At 42.8% G+C, this 18,877-nt stretch overlaps 1 protein-coding gene across 1 annotated transcript in view; it reads left to right on the plus strand.

The window, feature by feature from the left end:
- Positions 1 to 1,179: 1,179 nt before the first annotated feature.
- The window catches only part of KCNE2 (potassium voltage-gated channel subfamily E regulatory subunit 2), a 109,952-nt gene continuing 92,254 nt past the window's right edge, over positions 1,180 to 18,877 (plus strand). Inside the window, exon 1 of the mRNA XM_054468873.1 lies at positions 1,180 to 1,194. The gene's annotated coding sequence lies outside the window, so the exon portion shown is untranslated. The remainder of the gene's footprint in view (positions 1,195 to 18,877) is intronic.

The raw sequence follows: 18,877 nt of genomic DNA on the forward strand, positions 1-18,877 counted from the left end.
AAGACCCAGTATAGTGGCACCAACAGGAAATCCTCCTGCTGGAATGTGTCCCTTTGAGAAACATGCAGATCTCAAGGCCTCCCAAGGAGGAGCCCTCCGCATTTGGACAGACTCTGAGGCAGGTCTGAATTTAAACACGGCGTCTCGCCCCTGCCTTTGCCTGACGGAAGGGCATTCTCTCTGGGGGCACAGAGCTCTCTGCAGCTGAAAAGAAGGCCTACGGCTCAGCATTTCAGGAATGGGCACTGCTCCAGTATTAGCTAGGAACACAAAGTGCCTGTAGAGATTTGAAAAAGACTGCAGGCACTGGCAAAACAAGCCCCCGCAGGTGATGAGACCCATCCTTCACTATCACCAGAGCAAAGAATGTAGTTCAGTTACTTCCCTAAGAGGAGCACGAGGTTCCCTGGCAGGATTCAAGATGAGACTGGTGTTAGAGGGATGGATGGGAAACAGTATTAGTTTACTACACCACCCGTGACCCTCAGAAAACAAAGGTATCCCCAGAGATAGAAGTTCATTCAGCTTCTAGAAGGCTCTAAATGTTTGCACAACTTGGCTCTTCTCTCCCAGGCACTAACCTCTACTCCTGCCCAGTTGTTGGTCTGTCAGTCTCTTTCCTCGAATCAGAGCAATAACATTTTGACAGTGTTTGGAGCCAAGCTTGGAAACAGAGGTAGACAAGGTTCTGGCTTCACTTTCTGAATTTCTTTCTCTTTCCCTCGCTCAAGGTAAGAGCAGAGCCTGCCAACAGTTTGCTAATTGTCTCCAAGTGAAAAGATTGTTTAATTCAGAAGAGATTTTAGACTCCCAAGGGCATGACACCCATCATTTCACAATGGAGAATTATTTTTGTGGTATTTATTTTATGATTCCTGACCCTTGTTCTAAATCTTGCTGGTGTGTTTTCATTTAAAATGTATTAGCTGAGACTTGGCATAAGCACTTGGCTCCATTAAGCTCTACAACAGCTTAATCCAGATTTTATTATATTGGGACTTGAGTATACAAACTTTAAGAAGAGAGGAAGCTTAAGAATAAATAGAGTAATTTTAATACTTACTATGCATTTAACTCTTTTGGTTCCCTCTAGGCAATTTTCTGGAGTGTTTGTGATTGGACTTTAACATTTCCAAAATGTGGCAACAGTGACTGTTAAGTCTTCCTGAGACGAGAGTTCCTGGGAGCCTCAGGGTAAGTGGCATACTAAGGTGAGCATTTAGGGTCCCATGATTGCTTTAGGTCAACAGCCATGCATTGGGCCTGTCTAGTGGATGCAGAGCCCTGCCAGGCATCACGGAGAAGGCAGCCTTGACTCTCCTCTGGGCTCCAGGACATTAATATTTAACTGCCTCCTTGCCAGCTCTGTTTGCTGCTCTCCCAAACTCCTCAACATTAACGCTTCCAAAGTGGATCTCCTGACTTTCCCCTCAAACCTGACCCTCCAGTGTATTCCCCTTACAAAAACAAAATCACTGTCCACCTATTTTAGTTGCTCCTGCAGTAATATCTCCTGCATTACAACCAGAGCCTGTTGGCTCCTCCTTCTCAGTATGTCTGCAATCTGTCTACTTCTCTTCATCTCAACTGCCCTGCCAGGTCCAGCACCAACAGTTCTCTCCTAGAGTCTCCCACCCCCCATTAGCCTCCTACCTGTCTCCTCACATCCATTTGTGGCCTCCACTTCTGCAGCTAGAGTGATCTCCTCTAAGTAGAAACCAACTCAGCCTACAACCCTGCCCCAAACCCATCAGTGGATTCCCACTGCACTTGGCTTAAAATGGAAGTGTTCACACTTCCTGAAGACCCTGTGGATCTACCCCTCTTTACCTTCCAGCTCCTTGCATGCGCTTGTCTCCACTTCTTACTGGGCTCAGTCAGACCCCACCAGTCCCCAAATCATTCCCTGGCTAAGACTCCTTCATCTTTCAGGCTATTTCCTCTGTGAGGCCTTTCCTGACCCCCTCCTAACCTAACTGAGGCCTCCGTTATACTCTTTCATAGCACCCTGTTCTTCTTTTCCAACCTCCATCGTTCTTCTTTCCCACACACAAACCCTCTACTCCTGCCCAGTTGTTGGTCTGTCAGTCTCCTGTACAATCACGGTGTGTACTTTTATATTTATTGTTGTAATTGTGAATTTAACACCTGTCCCTTCCACCAGACTTTAAGTTCCTTAAAGGTCAAGGACCTATCTGTTTTGCTCAGAACTAGAAATTCAGCAACTGGATCAGTGCCTGGTACATCCTCAATAAATATTGGTTGAATCCATAAATTTAAAAATGGAATGGTTACTGCTTTCAAGGAGTTGATGATCACTGCCACCAGGAAAAACCCACTGAGCCTCACCCGTGTCCACTCTAGATAAGGAGAAAAATAAATATCTGAAAATACTCAAGAACTGCTCAAAGCATTGTGAAATAAAGTGAAAATCCATATCTTGGAAAATCCAAAGGACTTATCCAAAGTCTGGTGAGTCTAACCATGTTAAGATCATGGACTGGCGGCAGGTGGGGAGAGAGGTACCTTTCTCAGAATGATCTTTGCATCCATAACCACAAATTTCAGAGAGCCAAGCAAAGGGCTGAGTGGAGAGGGAATCCACAGAAATGTGGGTGTTGGCCACCTAGCTAGGTCCTCTTCTGGGTCCTGTTGGAAGTCCTCTTGTTAATCCATTAAGGTCTATGCATTCGTGGTTCCAGGCATCCTGCTGGGGAAACCCCCAGCCACACCCTCCAAGGAGATGCAGGTCTGCTCTCATTTCCTGTCCTCTCCAGATTTCTGGAGCCCCCAGGTTGAGTGTCATGGGGGAACTCAATGAATACTCAGCAGCTTCTGGTAGGAAGTCCTTCTTCGTCTCCAGCTGACTGCTGGAGCTGAGCTCCTTTGGGCTGGGCTCCTTTTCCAGGAGATAAAATAAAATGTGCTTACTTGTTCCTAGCTGCAATTGTTTAATTGGCTTGTTTTCAAGTTTTCATGTGGGCCTAGAGAGTTTGTACATGAAGGAAACTTTTAATAATGGGTTTGAAAACAATAGTTTATAGAAAATTAGAAAGAAAAATATAAAGATTGATGAGGACCTTTTGCTTCACGGCTGCTGGCTTATTCTGAAGGGATTCAAAGATTTCACACTTTAGGGCCATATCTGTCTGCTTTTCCCAAGAGCAAATACGATGCCACAAATTTAGGATGGTGGTGTGTGCTATAGACTGAATGTTTGTATCTCCCCAAATATTTGTGTTGAAGCCCTAACTCTCACTGTAATGGTCTTTGGAGGTGGGGCTTTTTTGGGGGGTGATTAGGTCATGAGGGTGTACCCTCGTGAATGGAATTAGTGCCCTTATGAGAAGAGACTCTGGAGGGTGCTCTTTCTCCTTCCTCCATGTGAGGACACAAGGAGGGGTTGGCAGTTTGCAGCCAGGAAGACAGCCCTCCCTAGGATGAGACCAGGCTGTCACACCAATCTTAGACTTCCAGCCTCCAGAACTGTGCAAAATAAATGTCTGTTGTTCATAAGCTACCCAGTCCATGACACTTTGTTATAGTAACCCAAAAGGACTAAGACAGTTTGTAAAACACTAAAGGGAGAGAACCAGGTACTCCAAAAAGATTCACAAAGTCTTTTTTTCGTCAACATTTTTAGTAATGAGCTATTCAGGGCAAAGCTTGACAAGCTAATGGAGAATCTAGATAGGCCCCTGGAGGCCCAGGCCTCGGCTTAATCCCCCCAGGGCCCACACTGAATAACAGGATAAACAGAAGTAAACAGAATAAACTTTTCCCCAGCCAGCTCCCAGGAGGGCAGCACATCTCCACCAGCTTCTTGAGCACCTCTTTATTATGTTATGCTGCTGAAAACTGAAAGGGAATTGCTATGGTGTGGATACTAGTCCCCTTCAAACCTGATGTTAAAATTTGACCCCCCATTGTTGGAGGTGGATCCTAATGGGAGGTGTTTGGGTCATGGAGGTGGATCCCTTATGAACAGGTTAATACCCTCCCTTGGGAGTAAGTGAGTTCTTTCTCTGTTAGTTCCCTCAAGAGCTGGCTATTGATACATGCCTGGCATCTTCCCCCTTGCTTGCCGTCTAGCCATGTGATCTCTGCACAACAGGCTCCACTTTGCCTTCTGCTGTGAGTGGAAACAGCCTGAGGCCCTTGCCAGAAGTAGAGCAGATGCTGGTGCCATGCTTCTTGTATAGCCTGCAGAACCAGGAGCTAAATAAACCTTTCTTTATAATTTACCCAATCTCAGGAATTCCTTTATAGCAACACTGAACAGAAGAAGACAGGAATATTCCCAAGAGCTCTTCTAGCCTGACTCACTTCAAAAAGGAAGCGAAGAATAAGAAACACCTTGTATAGTTGGATCCAAAGAGGTTAAGTGTGTGACTTTTGGCAAGGTCACACAGCTAGCAAACAGCAGAGCTGATGCTAGAACCTGGCCACTTTGAAACCAGACCTGTGTTCTTAACTCCTACGTCATATCCTGCCACCAGTCTACCGTCCATGGTCCTCAGTGTTTGGTGTTATGGTTCAGTGTTTCATTGTTGTGAAATCCCCTATTGTTTCTCTTCTTTTCCAACTACTCCCCACTTCCCACAACTCCCTAACAGTCCAATATGAAATAAAACTGGAGTAGCTTTCCTTTTAGAGAATGTTCTAACCTCTCAGTCTTCCACCCCACCTCCCTCCCTGCCCATCATAACAGTAATTGGAGACATGCTGGACTGTACATGTGCATGAATTGAGAGGTCTTGACACCAAGGTTGAGAAACTAAAGCATTTAGAACTTCATGACTGTTCCTCACACAAGACAATTCCCTTTCATTTGTTGTGCAAAAATGTGCCTGAAACATGGAACATAATCTTCCCTATTCCCAGAGATACTATGCTGGGCTTCTGTTAGCAGCATTATTTTCTTTGGAGCATCAAATACATATACAGAAGGATTTAATTATGTTTTAGCAAATCTCAGTGAGAAAGATCTAGTACAAAAAGTCTATCTCATTTCAAGTAAAGGCCATATGCAAAAATTTTATCCAATTTTAAGTCATACAATCTTATTATATTTTAAGTGGTTTTATAAGTTGCTTAAAATGTTTTGGACAAAATGGTAGGCCCTTTAAGTAATAAAATATATATGTGTGCACGCACACACAAATCTGAATTCTCTGAGAGCAAATCTAAAAAGGGTAAGGATACTGCAATTGAGAACACAGAACTAGAACCTAAAATAATATTTCTTCTTGTACTAGTGATAAAAGAATATGTGCTATTTTCCCACTGTAACAAAAGTAATGTTAATTATGGAGCCACATATAATGTGAAATGTGATCGTGCCTGTGATCTGCCTAAGTCACTACTCTACTTTCAAGGTAGGAGGATGAAAATTCTCAATCCCTTTCCCTCTCCATCTGCTGCACGTATTCTGTGAGAGTGTCAAGAACGATTTGACGTCTCACAGTTGTGTTTCTCCCTCTGATGCTGCTCTGTGCATTCCCTGAGAGGAAGCCACCTGCTTACTGTCTTCTCTAACTGTAGGGTTCACCCAGCTACCTCCCTTTCCCGAGAGTTCAAATGGGTAGATTCACAAATGGCACAGATGGAGAAACAAATTAACTTTAGTACAGATGCTGGCATCGACATTCCTGGGATTGAACTGCTTCCAAGCCAGAAATAATCCTCAAGCTTTCAAAATTGGAAAATCAGATGCAATTTACTCTCCTTGTCAGATGGCTGGATGTGGTACAATGCCCACTGGAAAAACGAATGGGAAAAGTGTGAGCCATTCAGGTGGCTTGGATATGAATAGCTTTAAAATTAGGCACACTATTGTGTCACTAGGATTTTCTACTTAGCTATCAGATGATTTTTTTTTGAATTTGAAATATGGACAACTGATTGGATTCTGAGCCCAAAACGAATTGTCTCTAAAAGCCAATTGGTTTATGCATTTACTCAATAAACACTTATTGCATATACACTAGGTGATATAGGGCAACGAGAAGTAAGACATGATCCTTACACTCACTGCACAGTGACTCATGTGGGAGATGAGTGTGGACACAGATGGCTATGCTACCTCTTGATAATGTGCTGTGATTGTCCCCACCTGGGGAGGAAGGGCGGTTTCCTGGCTGTTAGGAGCTGAATTGTGGGTCCCCCTCAAATTTATATATTGAAGCCTCAATCCACAGCACCTGAGACTGTAGCTATATTTGGAGATAGAGCCTTGAATAAGGCAATTAAGTTAAAATGAGATGGTTGGGGTGGGCCCTTATCCCATCTGACTGGTATCCTTACAAGAAGAGGAAATTTGAACACATGAAGAGACAGCAGGGGTGTGAACATACAGAGGAAAAGGACCATGTGAGGACACAGTGAGAAGGTGGCCATCTGCAAGCCAAGGAGAGAGACCTCGCAAGAGACCAACCCTGGCAACACCTTGATCTTGATTTCCAGCCTCCAGAAGTGTGAGACAATACATTTCTGCTGTTTAGGCCACCTGGTCTGTGGTATTTTGTTACGGAAGCTTGAGCAGACTGATACATCTGGACTCACCCCCTCCATCTCATTACCTATTGCTTTATTTTATTTTTGTTTCAGTATATATTGCTATTTGAAATTATGGTGTTTCTATTCCATTTCTTTCCAGTAGAATACCAACTCCACAAGGGCAGGGACTTAGCTTTATCCATCACTCATTCCCAGTCTCTGGAATAGTGCCTAGCACATTGTAGGTGCTCAACAAAAGGTGTTATGAGAAAAGGGTTGTGGCAGTGGCAAGGAGGGGGAGATTTCCTGGGGCAAAAGGATGGTGGTGAGGGCTGGAGGGAGGAAGCCTTCCCTAAGAAGAGGCATCTGGATGGTTGAGTCTCGCCGGGCAGAGAAAGTGAAGCAGACGCATCCCTGGAAGAAGAGACAACATGAGCAAAGGCTCAAAGGTGTGAAAATGACGTCAGATGGAAAAGTAGATCACTGAGATGGGATCTTTCAGGGAGAAAGGTTGGGCCAGATTATGAAAAGGTCTAGCTCCTGTACAAAGTGAAAAATGATGTGGATTCACCAAGCTGTTAGAAGGATAATGGCATCCTTTCTGTGACTATATGGAACACATACGTCTATTCTACTATAAGGAATTTATTTATGTCTATATTCCATATTGTCACATATAGTATATATTTACATCTATATTCCAAATAGTCACATATATAGTATATATGTGTAACTATATAGTATATATGTATACATGTAAATAAACTCTCTGTGTGTGCACTGTGTGCACATGTGCCTGTGTGTGTACAACACATGCTCACTGAGCATTTCACACATGGTAAATAACTAGTGAAATTAGTTTCCTTGTTATAGTATGTCAAGAAATTTATCCCACAGTGCTTAAAAGACCCCATGAGGTATTTAACAAGCAGAGGGGATAATTTTGAAAAGCACTGGAGAAAATATGGAGGATGGATCAGGCAAGAATCTGTAACAGGAAGGCCAGGTCAGGGGTGGGAAGTCACAGGTGCTAATGCCCAACTTAAGGCAATGCCAATTTGGAGAGGCAGGAAAGCTTCCATTCAAGGGATATTGAGCCAGTCAAGGGATAGGTCTTAGTATCCATGCAGATGTAGGGAGTAAAGGAGAAAGGAACCGAGGATGACTTTAAAATGCCTTGCCTCTCACCGTGTTTATTGTCATTGACATTATAAGATATATCTGGTCTTTGTTTGCTTGTTTGTTTTGTTAACTGTCTTCTTGAGGCCTTTGGTGACTTTTCTCTCTATTGTATTTCATGAATACATGGCTAAAACTGTACCTCGCTGATATTAAATATGCAATCAGTATTTACGACTGAATTAATGAATGAGTGGAAATGTTCTTTGACCTGGATAAGGAATGCAGGAGAAATACCAAGTTTGGCTAAAGACGTATGAAAGAAAGCATAAAAATAAAGATCCAGGTGGTGACACCCATGGGCCATTTTGCACCTGGAGACAAGTCAGGTTTTTGGCTGCAGATGCTGGAATCACATTGGAGTCATTAATATGTTGTTGGTGGATGTGAATGAGATCACTCAGGGAAGAGACCCAGGTGGAGAATGAGAATATGCAGGAGACTGAGGCAGGAGAATAGTTTGAGCCCAGGAGTTGGAGGTTGCAATGAGCTGTGATGGCACCACGCTCCAGCCTGTGTGACAGAGTGAGACCCTGGCTCAGCAAATAAAAAGAATGAAAATTGGGTGCACACAAATATGCAAAGGGGGTTAAAGGAGAGAGATGGAACCAAGGCAGGAGATGAAGAAGGCTTGCTGGAAGTGTCAAAGGACAACCACCACAGCATGCTGCCCTAAACCATAGGAGGAGAAAACTTCAAGGAGGGCAGTGTCAAATGACCATGAAATCCTGTGACACAATAGTTTTATGATCCAAATTTTGATGGAGAGATGTGCTGGTGTGTTAGAGCTACGTGCTAGGGCCAGCTTTCAAGAGCTGATTATTAACTTTTCAGGAATTTCATGAGCTATTATTAAATTTTGTAATCATTACAATTAAATTTTGATTAGATTAAAATTAAATTTTATAAGCTTACAATTAAATACATTTTGTTAAAAACAATGATAATAAATATTCAAAACTCCTCATTTTCTAATGATTTTATTTCATTTTACTATTATCTATACTTTATTGTCCCTGTGTGTAAATACTACCTGATGCTTGTGCTATTGATTACTCACCTCTTCTCCTTTGTATTCGGTGATGTCATGTTAGTAGCTTGAACTCAACCATGATAGAAGTATTTAAACCACGGCAACTGGCAAAGGCTGCAAGTCAGAGCTCTTCTTTCCAGAGAGCTGGTTGTTAAACATTTACTGGCACACCACTGTCCGAAGGGAAAAGGAAAGATCCAGTGTAAGTTTCATTTAGATTAAGGACAACGGAGTAAGAAGCCACTGGAGATGGCAGTGGAGGAGCTAGCGACAGATGGAACCCTGATGAAGCAGGACTCAGAGGAGGTGGTAGGCTGAGTCCCAGAGCCTGGATGTAGGGAGGGCTCATTGTACACAGATATGGCAGAAGTTCCATCTAAGTATGTAACAAAATAATGAGACTTTTTAGTCATACACTCAGATAATATTTGGTCCTCCATTTAGTCCACTGCCCTTAGCAACATTTTAAAATTCTCTTTAAAAATTTGTCTTTGACTGTATGACCATATTGCCATCTCGGCGAGACAGACCAGCAGCCTGTTTATCTCATGTAAACCCTCTTCCTTAGCAAATTGTTGGATAGGCAATTCTTTTGTGTGTTCTTTGCACCTCAAGATCATTGTGGAAGGCTGGACTGCTTCAATATGGGCAATTTCAATGGAATATCTGCAGATCCAATTTACACGGCATTAAATAGTTTCATAAATACCTAGGACAAGTTAAAAGAGGGAACTTTTTCTCAACCTTTTAAAGCCTCGCTTTTGATAAACATACAAAGCTCACATTCTTTAAAAATATTATTTGAGCTTCAAATTCAACTATACATAATCACACACACACACACACACACAAACAATTGGGCAAAACACTGCATTGTTTTTAAACTATGCATGCCTCCACCTTCTAGTATTGCCTCTCCCTTCTCAGGAGAGCGTGCAGCCTACAAGTTGAGAATAGTAGGATTTATAAACTAAGCAATGGAGGTCAAACAGGCCCATCTAAAAGGCAGGTGAAATAAAAGCTGAGGAATTCCAGTAACTGAACTGCTACATCCCCAGTTCTTTACATCACACACCCTCCTATGGAGGCAGGAAATGTTGTCTTTCACTCTGTGCATTGCTATGTTTTCTCCTCTTGCCATTTAAAATGATTTTGCATGATACTCCTCAGATTGCATAATCATCTCTATAATTGTCATTCCTAGTGACCACTTAATATTCCATTATATTAATAGAGCACAGTCTGCCTAAGCCATTTCCTCACAGTTGGGTACCTGGGCTGTTTCCAATTATTCATTTTACTATATGGAAGGGCTCAACACATCTTTTTACAAATATTTTTGTTTCCTTGGAATTATTCCTTGGGACATGTTTCTCCAAGAGCCCTACTGGGTCAAAGAGTAGGATAATTTTTATGACTTGTCACATATTGCAAAATTGCTCTTGAAATGATTTCTTTTTTCAATTTATGGTGCCACCAGCAAAGTTGAGTGTGTCTTCTTCCCCAAAGCCCTGTCAACAAACAATTTTGTCATTTTTATTCATTTCCCCTGTTGTTCTCCTGATTGTAGCACAATCCATGTAGCTAAGGAGATGCAATCAGGAAAAAAAATCTTCCCCTAATTAAAGCCTGGTGCAGCAATATGTGGGTGGTTTTAATATATATCATAAAGAGTTAAGAAACAGTCTATCATTCAAGAACAAAAATGAAAAAAACATAGGGTTTTTTTCGGTTGTCCTTATAAAGGGTTAGGAACAAAAGAAAGAACATACATAAGACTACACAAACAGGGAAATGATGAGAACCATTGTATAAAATAAAACAAGAATGTAAATATTCTTGCTTTATTTTCAGCACTTCATGAAGCAAAAGCATTACTGGAATTACTAAATCTGAAAAAGCAAAAGTGTAGAGTAAGCCTTGTCTTTGTTATTTCTGTTAAATATGTTAAACACAATATATGGGGTATTATCTTTCTCTCTATTTGGCTTGAAATCTGCTTTCTCTCTCAATAGACATAATCCAAAATAAGAGCAATGAAAGCGCTATTGAATTGGATTTTGCATTTTTAAGAGTGTTCATTATTTATATAGTAATCCCTAAAGACCTCATGTGGTACCTCTGGCGTTTGTAACGGACCTTGGATGTATACAGCACATTCCTTCAAGAGGACTGCTGTATTCATACTTTATTATTTTTGGACATTTAAAAAAGATTTCCTCTAAAGGAACGAGACTTGTGTTTTTAGGTTTCACGGAGAATCTTCTAAAAGGAAACAACTGCAATCAAGGTCACTACCAGATTATTTCACAAATTGCAATTTTATATTCCTAGGGTAGAAAAAATATCTCTAAGGCTGCATATATTGTACTCTCCTTTTAGTTGCTTATTAGAGTTTTAACTTCTATGATCTCAGGCTTTTAATTGTTGACTATTGAGAAGTTTCTGGAACATGTTTAGTGTGACGAGATTTCCCAACACACATTTTTACTGACTGGGTGTCCCTCCTTGGAGCAAAGAGCCTGTGCCTCCATAGCACAGTGAGGTACAACATTGAGGCACCTTCCAGGTAACCCAGGCCAGGAGAACAGCTTCTGCCCCAAGTAGCGGACTTGGTTTCTCTTCATGAGGTGGAATTAAATTCCATTACTTTTTCTCTGATGTTCAGGTCAGCTCCTTCTCTCAGCAGCAACTCTCCATATTGGGAGTGTTTATGCCTTGGAAATTGGCAAATGCTACTAATCAAGTCCCTCACCCACCAAGAGGGGGTTGCTGAACGTTTACCAGCACACCGCTGTAAATTCCATTACCCTTTCTTTCTGAGAAATGACTTATTTTTCTCTGTTTTAGCCTAGCTAACATCCCTGTCTGAGAAAGGAGAACTTATTTTTCCCTATTTTAGCTTAGCCAACAACCCTAATGCATTGGACATACACTTCCCTTTGGGAAATGGCCCCATCTTGGTCTCTGAGACCTTTTCTCTAGTTCTCCTACCCTCTGGGGACTTCTTATCTGGAATCATTTGTGGCTTTTCTTCCTCCTCCCGCCTTCAGATGCCAGTGTGTGCCAAGCTTAAGCCTTCTTTTCTGTTTGTCTTTCTCCAGAGAGCTCATGCATCCCAAGGCTTCTGCCAGCTCTGGACTGAAACCCCAAAATGGACATTTCCAATCACATTCCTCTTCCACAGGCTCCAACCTCGTGTCTCCTGATAGTTGTCCACAGTGTCACTGCTGTAGACCTTTCCCCTGCTGCATCTCCCTGGCCATTGCCTCCCAGGCAGCAGGTTCGAGAACTCATCTTCCTTCCCAGGATGTTCAGGTCAGCTCCTTCTCTTGGCAGCAACTCCCCTCTCAGCCAACCAGACTTACCTCCTGCACCTTTAGTGGGCCCTTCTCTGAATTCCCAAAGCTGGGTGCCATATTGTGCTGGGTTTACTTAAAGATATCCCTCATGTTAGTCTCCCCATCTCCACCCAATCTGTTGCCCCAATTTTAAGCTCCTCTTCCTGCCCCGCCTTTGAGTGCACACTCCTTCCCCAGTCTGTCCTGTGCACCCCTCTCCAGCTTCCTGAAACATCATGGCAGCTCCATGCTTGGGGGCTCTCAATCCTACTACATTCCCTCTACACCAGGTTCCTCGTCTTTCTTGGTCTTTATGATCTGGCTCTATGAAGTGAATGTTATTTCCCTCCAACCTCCTGCATGAATCATTCCCGTGGGACGGTTTTCCTGTTTTGAATCTGGGCCATAATCATGTGCAGGAACTCTCTCTCTCATACAGGCTCTCGAGAGCCTGTGCTAAAATTTTCAGAAAACTTGTGAGCCAGTTGGTAAACATAGTTGTCATTATACAGGAAATTATATAAACTTACAATTAAATAAATTAGGTTTAAAAAGTTAACAAATACTTAAAACTCATAGCTTCCAAATAGTTTTACCATTATCTGTGCTCCTGAGATCATGCACGGCTGTTGTATCTTGATGGTGGAAATACTCTATGATGGTTTGCTAATGCCCATCCCTTCCAACTACCCATCCTGTGACGTCATGCTGATCACTTGAGATTAGCCATATTGGGAGTGTTTATGCCTTGGAAATCGGCAAATGCTACTAAGCAAGTCCCTCACCCACCAACAGAGGGTTGCTGAACCTTTACCAGCACACCGCTGTACTATGCATGCCTTATACATATCCTGTCTCTGGGATTTTCTTTTTTTCCTCCTATCAAGCATAGCTTCACCTTTTTCCTTGACATAATATTTTTACTGATCTATTAATATCCAGTTAAGTCTCTCCTTCTCCATGACACTTCCTCTAACGGTAGTCACTTTAATTGGCCTGTTTTCTGTCCAAACGCCTTTATCGTTTATATCATGAACCACAAAACCTAGCCCTTCATAGTATGTTTCCCATTAATTCGTTTTAAACGATTGATCCAATCTCTCGTTATTTCATTATGTTCCTTATAGTGAGTGACATGCCCTGTGCTGGTTTCAGTTCTGGCCCAAACCATTTATTACTATTTCATATATTTGGGGGGTTTCTGCAAATACACTCATAAACCATGGGAAGCCACCGATCACTGTACTTCAACATCACTTTTGGACCCTAGCACAATGCTGAGCCGCTAAGAGGAGATGAGCATATATTTGTAAATCGACACGACGCTCCGTAAATACCAGTGCTCAAGGAACAGTGATGGTGACTATGGCTGAATTTCAGAAAGAATGTATTCATTCAAGTTGCTCAAATATTTTGTCTCAAGTGCTCAAGTTTCAACCCCAAACCTAGCACGGGGGGGGGAGGAGAGACTAGGGAATGCTTGGGAGACTTGAGTTCAATGCCCTGTGGTCAGGTCACACTAGTCCTCAGCTCCATTCTACAGTCTTTGTATCCAGGTGATGCTATTTGTCCTTCTTACTGACTTGGTTGCCAGAAAAATATGTAAAAGTGCTTGTAAAGTGCTCTTCTAATATACAGACCAAGGACCCGAATAGCCGAATCCTTCACCATATTTATGCTACGTTCTTCCTCCAGTCATCTGTAAGCAAGAATAAAAGGACTAATTTGTATCGATTACACACACGTTTTTCCTCTTTCTTTCCTGAGATAAGGAAGCAGAAAGCCAGGATTGATATATAAAATGTTGACTAGAAAAGACAGATGCGTGGGCCTGTTGTAGTTATCAGTATTAAGTAGTCATAGCCCCACCTCTGAATTGTGTCCAAATATTCCTCCATAAATACAGCACCCACAGGTGCTTAATTTTGATGCATTTGGCCATCCTGTGTGGATAGTGGGGCAGATATTATTTTTATTCCTATTTTTTGGTCAAGGAAACTAAGGCTGAAGAGGTTCAATGACTTTCTGAAACTTGCATGGCCATCGAGTGGCTGAAGCAGGATGAGAACCTAGGTCCAGCACAAATATACAAACACCTGTTGTCTCACTCTAAACCATTCAGCAACATCACTCAACTTTCCATCTTTCTATAAAGATTAGGTCCAATTGCCTCTTTGTGACACAGTGTAAAGAACTCGCTTTGGGAGTCACCTGGGTTTCTTTGGAGCATCTCGCACCACCTTGGTGTGCCCTAGAGGCTGACACATCTGTCAAAGGAGGTGACTGCACTTGTTGTACCCACCTCATGGGGCTTTGAGAGGATAAAAGCAGCTAGTAGGTGTGACAGTCCTTTGAAAACTAAGTTGCCACATGCATACAGGACAACATAAGAAATAACAATAGTTCTGTCTCTTTGAAGTGGCTCCTAGAGAAGTTGGTGAATGAAAAAGATCCAAGTGCATTGTACTTGTGCTCTGTTCTCTTTGGTTTTCCCTGAATTTTCGTGACTGCATCATCCATAAAAAGGGCATTGAGAAATCCACACAGTTGTGTTCTCTCCTTTTTTTATTTTATTTTTTTGAGACAGTTTCACTCTTGTTACCTAGGCTGGAGCGCAATGACGTGATCTCGGCTCACTGCAACCTCTGCCTCCTGGGTTCAAGCGATTTTCCTGCCTCAGCCTCCCGAGTAGCTGGGATTACAGGTGCCCGCCACCATGCCCAGATAATTTTTGTATTTTTAGTAGAGACGGGATTTCACCACGTTGATCAGGCTGTTCTCAAACTCCTGCCCTTAGGGGATCCACCCACTTTGGCCTCCCAAAGTGCTGGGATTACAGGCATGAGCCACCACACCTGGCCTGTGTTCTCTCCTTTGCAGAGTCTTTAAGACAGTTGTGGCAATTTGTCTGAACACCTTTTCATCATGTGGCAAAAGAGATCGGCCATAAGTTGGTAACTTTGTACAACTGTTAAGTCAAGCCCCATTTGTCATTTCTGACATTGAAAAGACATCATATTGTTCCTCAAGTTCCTGTCATAGTCATAAGTACCCGATTCTCGTTGTGGTGGGGTCATATGACTGTTGTAGGGTCTGATTAGACAGTTTGAGAAGTAGGAGAGGCAGAGATGAGTAATCATTCCATGGAGACACCAGATGGGGCAGGCTTTGGGCCTCTGATGAACCCATTCTCATCCACTAAAGTGTTCATGTAGTTCTGAGAACAGGAGCAAATAAGGATGAGGACAGGCATTTGACTGAGTCTCAGTAATAGATTTATGAAATGGGGATAGGATATTTTGTTTTTTTGGTTGTTTGCTTTTTGTTTTTGCAAACTACTCATGTGCTTTTCCCTTTGGCATTTTTGTGGGCAGAACTTCCCCCCAGTTCTCCTTATGCAGTTTGAGCCATCTGTTGCCCCTCAGGGAAGTTGGGAAATAATCGGAATTGTTATGTCAGGATGCACAGAGAAAGGAAGTTTATGACATCCAAAATAGAATTTTGCAGGAAGACAATAGTCTTGAAATCCAGATTTTGTAGAGAGGAAGAGGATTTTCAAAATTTATTAACATTTTAAAACCCAGAACTGGAAGACTCATATTCTAAAAATTTTCCATAATTATGGAAGAGACAGACTTCAGCCTGTGGCAAGTAGGCTTTGAGGCTTGTTGCTCCTGGGCAGGGGAAAGCTGTGATCTATGAGAAGAGCTTGAAGGCCACCCTATGTGGACCTGGAATTGTGAGTGCAAAGAAGAAACAAAAAGGAAGACAACTGGGTCAGGATCAGGGACCTTGATCACAAACTTGCATCCCATGGGGCCACCAGAAACATCCAGATAGCCAAGAGAAGGCCAAAAAATCAAGACTGGTGACATGCCTTCATAGGTATATAAAAAGGGGCTTCAGGCCGAGCATGGTGGCTCACGCCTATAATCCTAGCACTTTAGGAGGCTGAGGTGGGCGGATCACTTGAGGTCAGGAGTTCGAGACCAGCCTGGCCAACATGGCTAAACCCTGTCTCTACTAAAAATACAAAAAAAAAAAAAAAAAAATTAGCCAGCCGTGGTGGCAGGTGCCTGTAATCCCAGCTACTTGGGAGGCTGAGGCAGGAGAATCACTTGAACCCTGAAGGCAGAGGTTGCAGTGAGCCAAGATCACGCCATTGCACTCCAGCCTGGACAACAGAGCAAGACTCCATCTCAAAAAAAAAAAAAAAAAAAAAAAGGCGGTGGGGGGGTGCTTCAGACCTCTTGGAGGACCCCTGCTTTTGGCTACTTCCATAGGGCATGAAAGGATTGGCAGAGAGCTGACAGTAAAAAGGGAGGCGAGAGACCAAGCCCCAGCCCTAATATCCCTTGTCATCATCACACTCCCAGAGTTGATGGTGGTGGCGGACTGTTGGATAAACTGAGAAACACCGTTTAGGACTCTAGCAGGAGACTGTTTCATAGCCTGTCCCTGCACCAGCCTGGGCAATACACATCAATTCAATGGGTCAGGCAGAGGGAAAACCAGAGATTAGTCTCTTTAGATGTGTTCAACGCCAGTATGGAATGGACCAACAGAAGTGCCTGGGTGCCCTCAAAGTGTCAGGCAGAAGTTGATAAGGAAATCTGGCTAGGGGAGTTTTCCAGTAGGGGGGCAGAGATGACTCCCTCCCTCCTCAAAATCATGAAAATTCCATCTTTCCTCCAACACTGGCTGCCATATTGGAAAGGAACAAAGCAACCACAGGAGGAAATCTGAGCTGTCCTATACAGGCTGTTAAAATACGAGCTACCCTAAAGGGAATTGAACTTTGAATAAATAGACTCAACGTTTAAATTGAAAGGAGGCAGTTTAAATTGGAAAAACCCTGAACTATTGTCAATTGGCCAGTCTTAGTAGCTCCTACTGCCCAGCAGGCTAGCGTCTCATGAGAAATATCAGATGAAGCTATAGAGACAATAAAGAATAGTTTCTTTGAATCTCTGAGTTGTAATGTGAATAAATTCATGGTCTCCATATATTTGCATTCTGTGTCTCCTCTCCCCCAGCAAACATTTTGGATCAGATTCCACCCTCCTGCAAGCTTCTCTGAAAAGTGGCAACTGCCTAACCTGTGTTGCTGTTCATAGTTAGTGTTGTCCTAGGCTAAGGTGAAAAAATTGGCTGGTTACGGGGCTCTATTGGAGGTTTCTATTTTCCCTTTGTTGACAAAGGTTAGACAGGATGACTGAAAGCCTCACTATTAGAGTCACATATTCCTTCAAGGATGGAAGAGAGGGGAAACTTTCAACACTCCCTAGTCCACAGAGGAGGAAACCCCATAGGCATGACACACACTCACACACAAATGCATATAAAGTAAATATGTCCAACTACATAATAGTTTGCAGTCACCTGTCAAGGGCATGGGCTAAGGGCATTCATCCCCCCGGGGGTATGACTTTGCAATCTTACACGTCTTTCCTACTGCACCAGAAGTAGGGAACAGAGTAGACTTTCTGAAAAGCATCCCGACATCATTTAGGTCTTGTGGCAGCTATTTTGCCCTCTAAACTCCTACAGTGTTTTCTTACTAGATTACTTTTCTATTTCTCCCAAAGCTGCATGCTTGCTGCTGGGGAGGTTATGACCCTAGTCCTGGCTAAACTAGAGTGGAGACAAAGTGACCTGTCCACCCTCTCTCTCTCCTGGGCCCTGGCTAGGTCACCAGAAAGGTCTGGGGTAATTTCTTGGCATGGCTGCTCAGCAAGGGCTCAAACAGCAGCTGGGAATTCTCTACACTATATAGACTAAATCCCGAATTCGCTTTTAGCTTTCACAGGGCTCCCAGGAACACTGAGATAGAACAATCTGGGTTTAGTCCTTAGGCCTAAAGTCTTAAGGTATTAAAGGTACAGTTTGTTATCAGTATTCATGGTGGAGCCATACTATCATGAGGTACTACACAGGATGCTGACATAAAGAGTCCCAGGTGTGTGGTTTTGAATTTAAAAATGTTCTTAAAATGTATTACATTTTTAATGTAGGATTTTGATGCTTTTGTGGTAAAATAGAAGTCTCTTTCAGGTTATGTACATTAATACATGTACAATTTTTAGAACAATATGTGTCCCATAGCTTGATCGATATTAATAACATATCATCCAGCCTTAAGATGTTTCTGCCTGGATTGATACATGGTAGTGGCCTGGTGAAATTTACTGTTTCCTTGCAAGGCTGGGATAAATGATTTCTGGGTACAGGTATCAACATGCATGAAGCACTTCCTCTGTGGTCAACCTACTTTCCCTTTGGTCTCATAAATGGGAATTTGAATAAATATTTACCGTATTGATTAGTTTATGTGGGGCAGGAGTCACTGAGCAGTGCAATGAGTTTAAAATATGGCCCGCTAGCAAATATTTCAGAAAGGGCCCCTTGCCCTCAATTCATGTCAAAATATACTCAGAAAGGATCCGACCCTGTCTCTTGCCAAATGCAGGGGCTGTCTTGGAGATTTTTAGACCCCTTAGGAGTGTCTGCCAACAGGCAGTTGTCTTCACCAGGCAGTGAGGATACCACAGCCCCTCCATGTCGCCAGCTCTGGTTAAGACAGACGGGCTTGTCTTCTGCCTCCGAGACTCCTGGATCTTAGCCAGATTCTGGGGTGACTTGGGGAGTAAGGCTGGGGTGGGGTAAGGCTGCCTGGGGCTGGAAGATGAATGGTTTCATCAGTTTCACAGAGGAGGAGGGAGATGGGCTGCAGGGCTTGCAAAACATCACATCTTGGCAAAAATACTTTACAAAACAGGAGATTCCTGGAAAGCAATAATGCTGACAGTGGAGAGCCAGTTTTTGG

The sequence above is a fragment of the Pongo pygmaeus genome, chromosome 22, assembly GCF_028885625.2.
Source record: "Pongo pygmaeus isolate AG05252 chromosome 22, NHGRI_mPonPyg2-v2.0_pri, whole genome shotgun sequence".
NCBI lineage: Eukaryota > Metazoa > Chordata > Mammalia > Primates > Hominidae > Pongo > Pongo pygmaeus.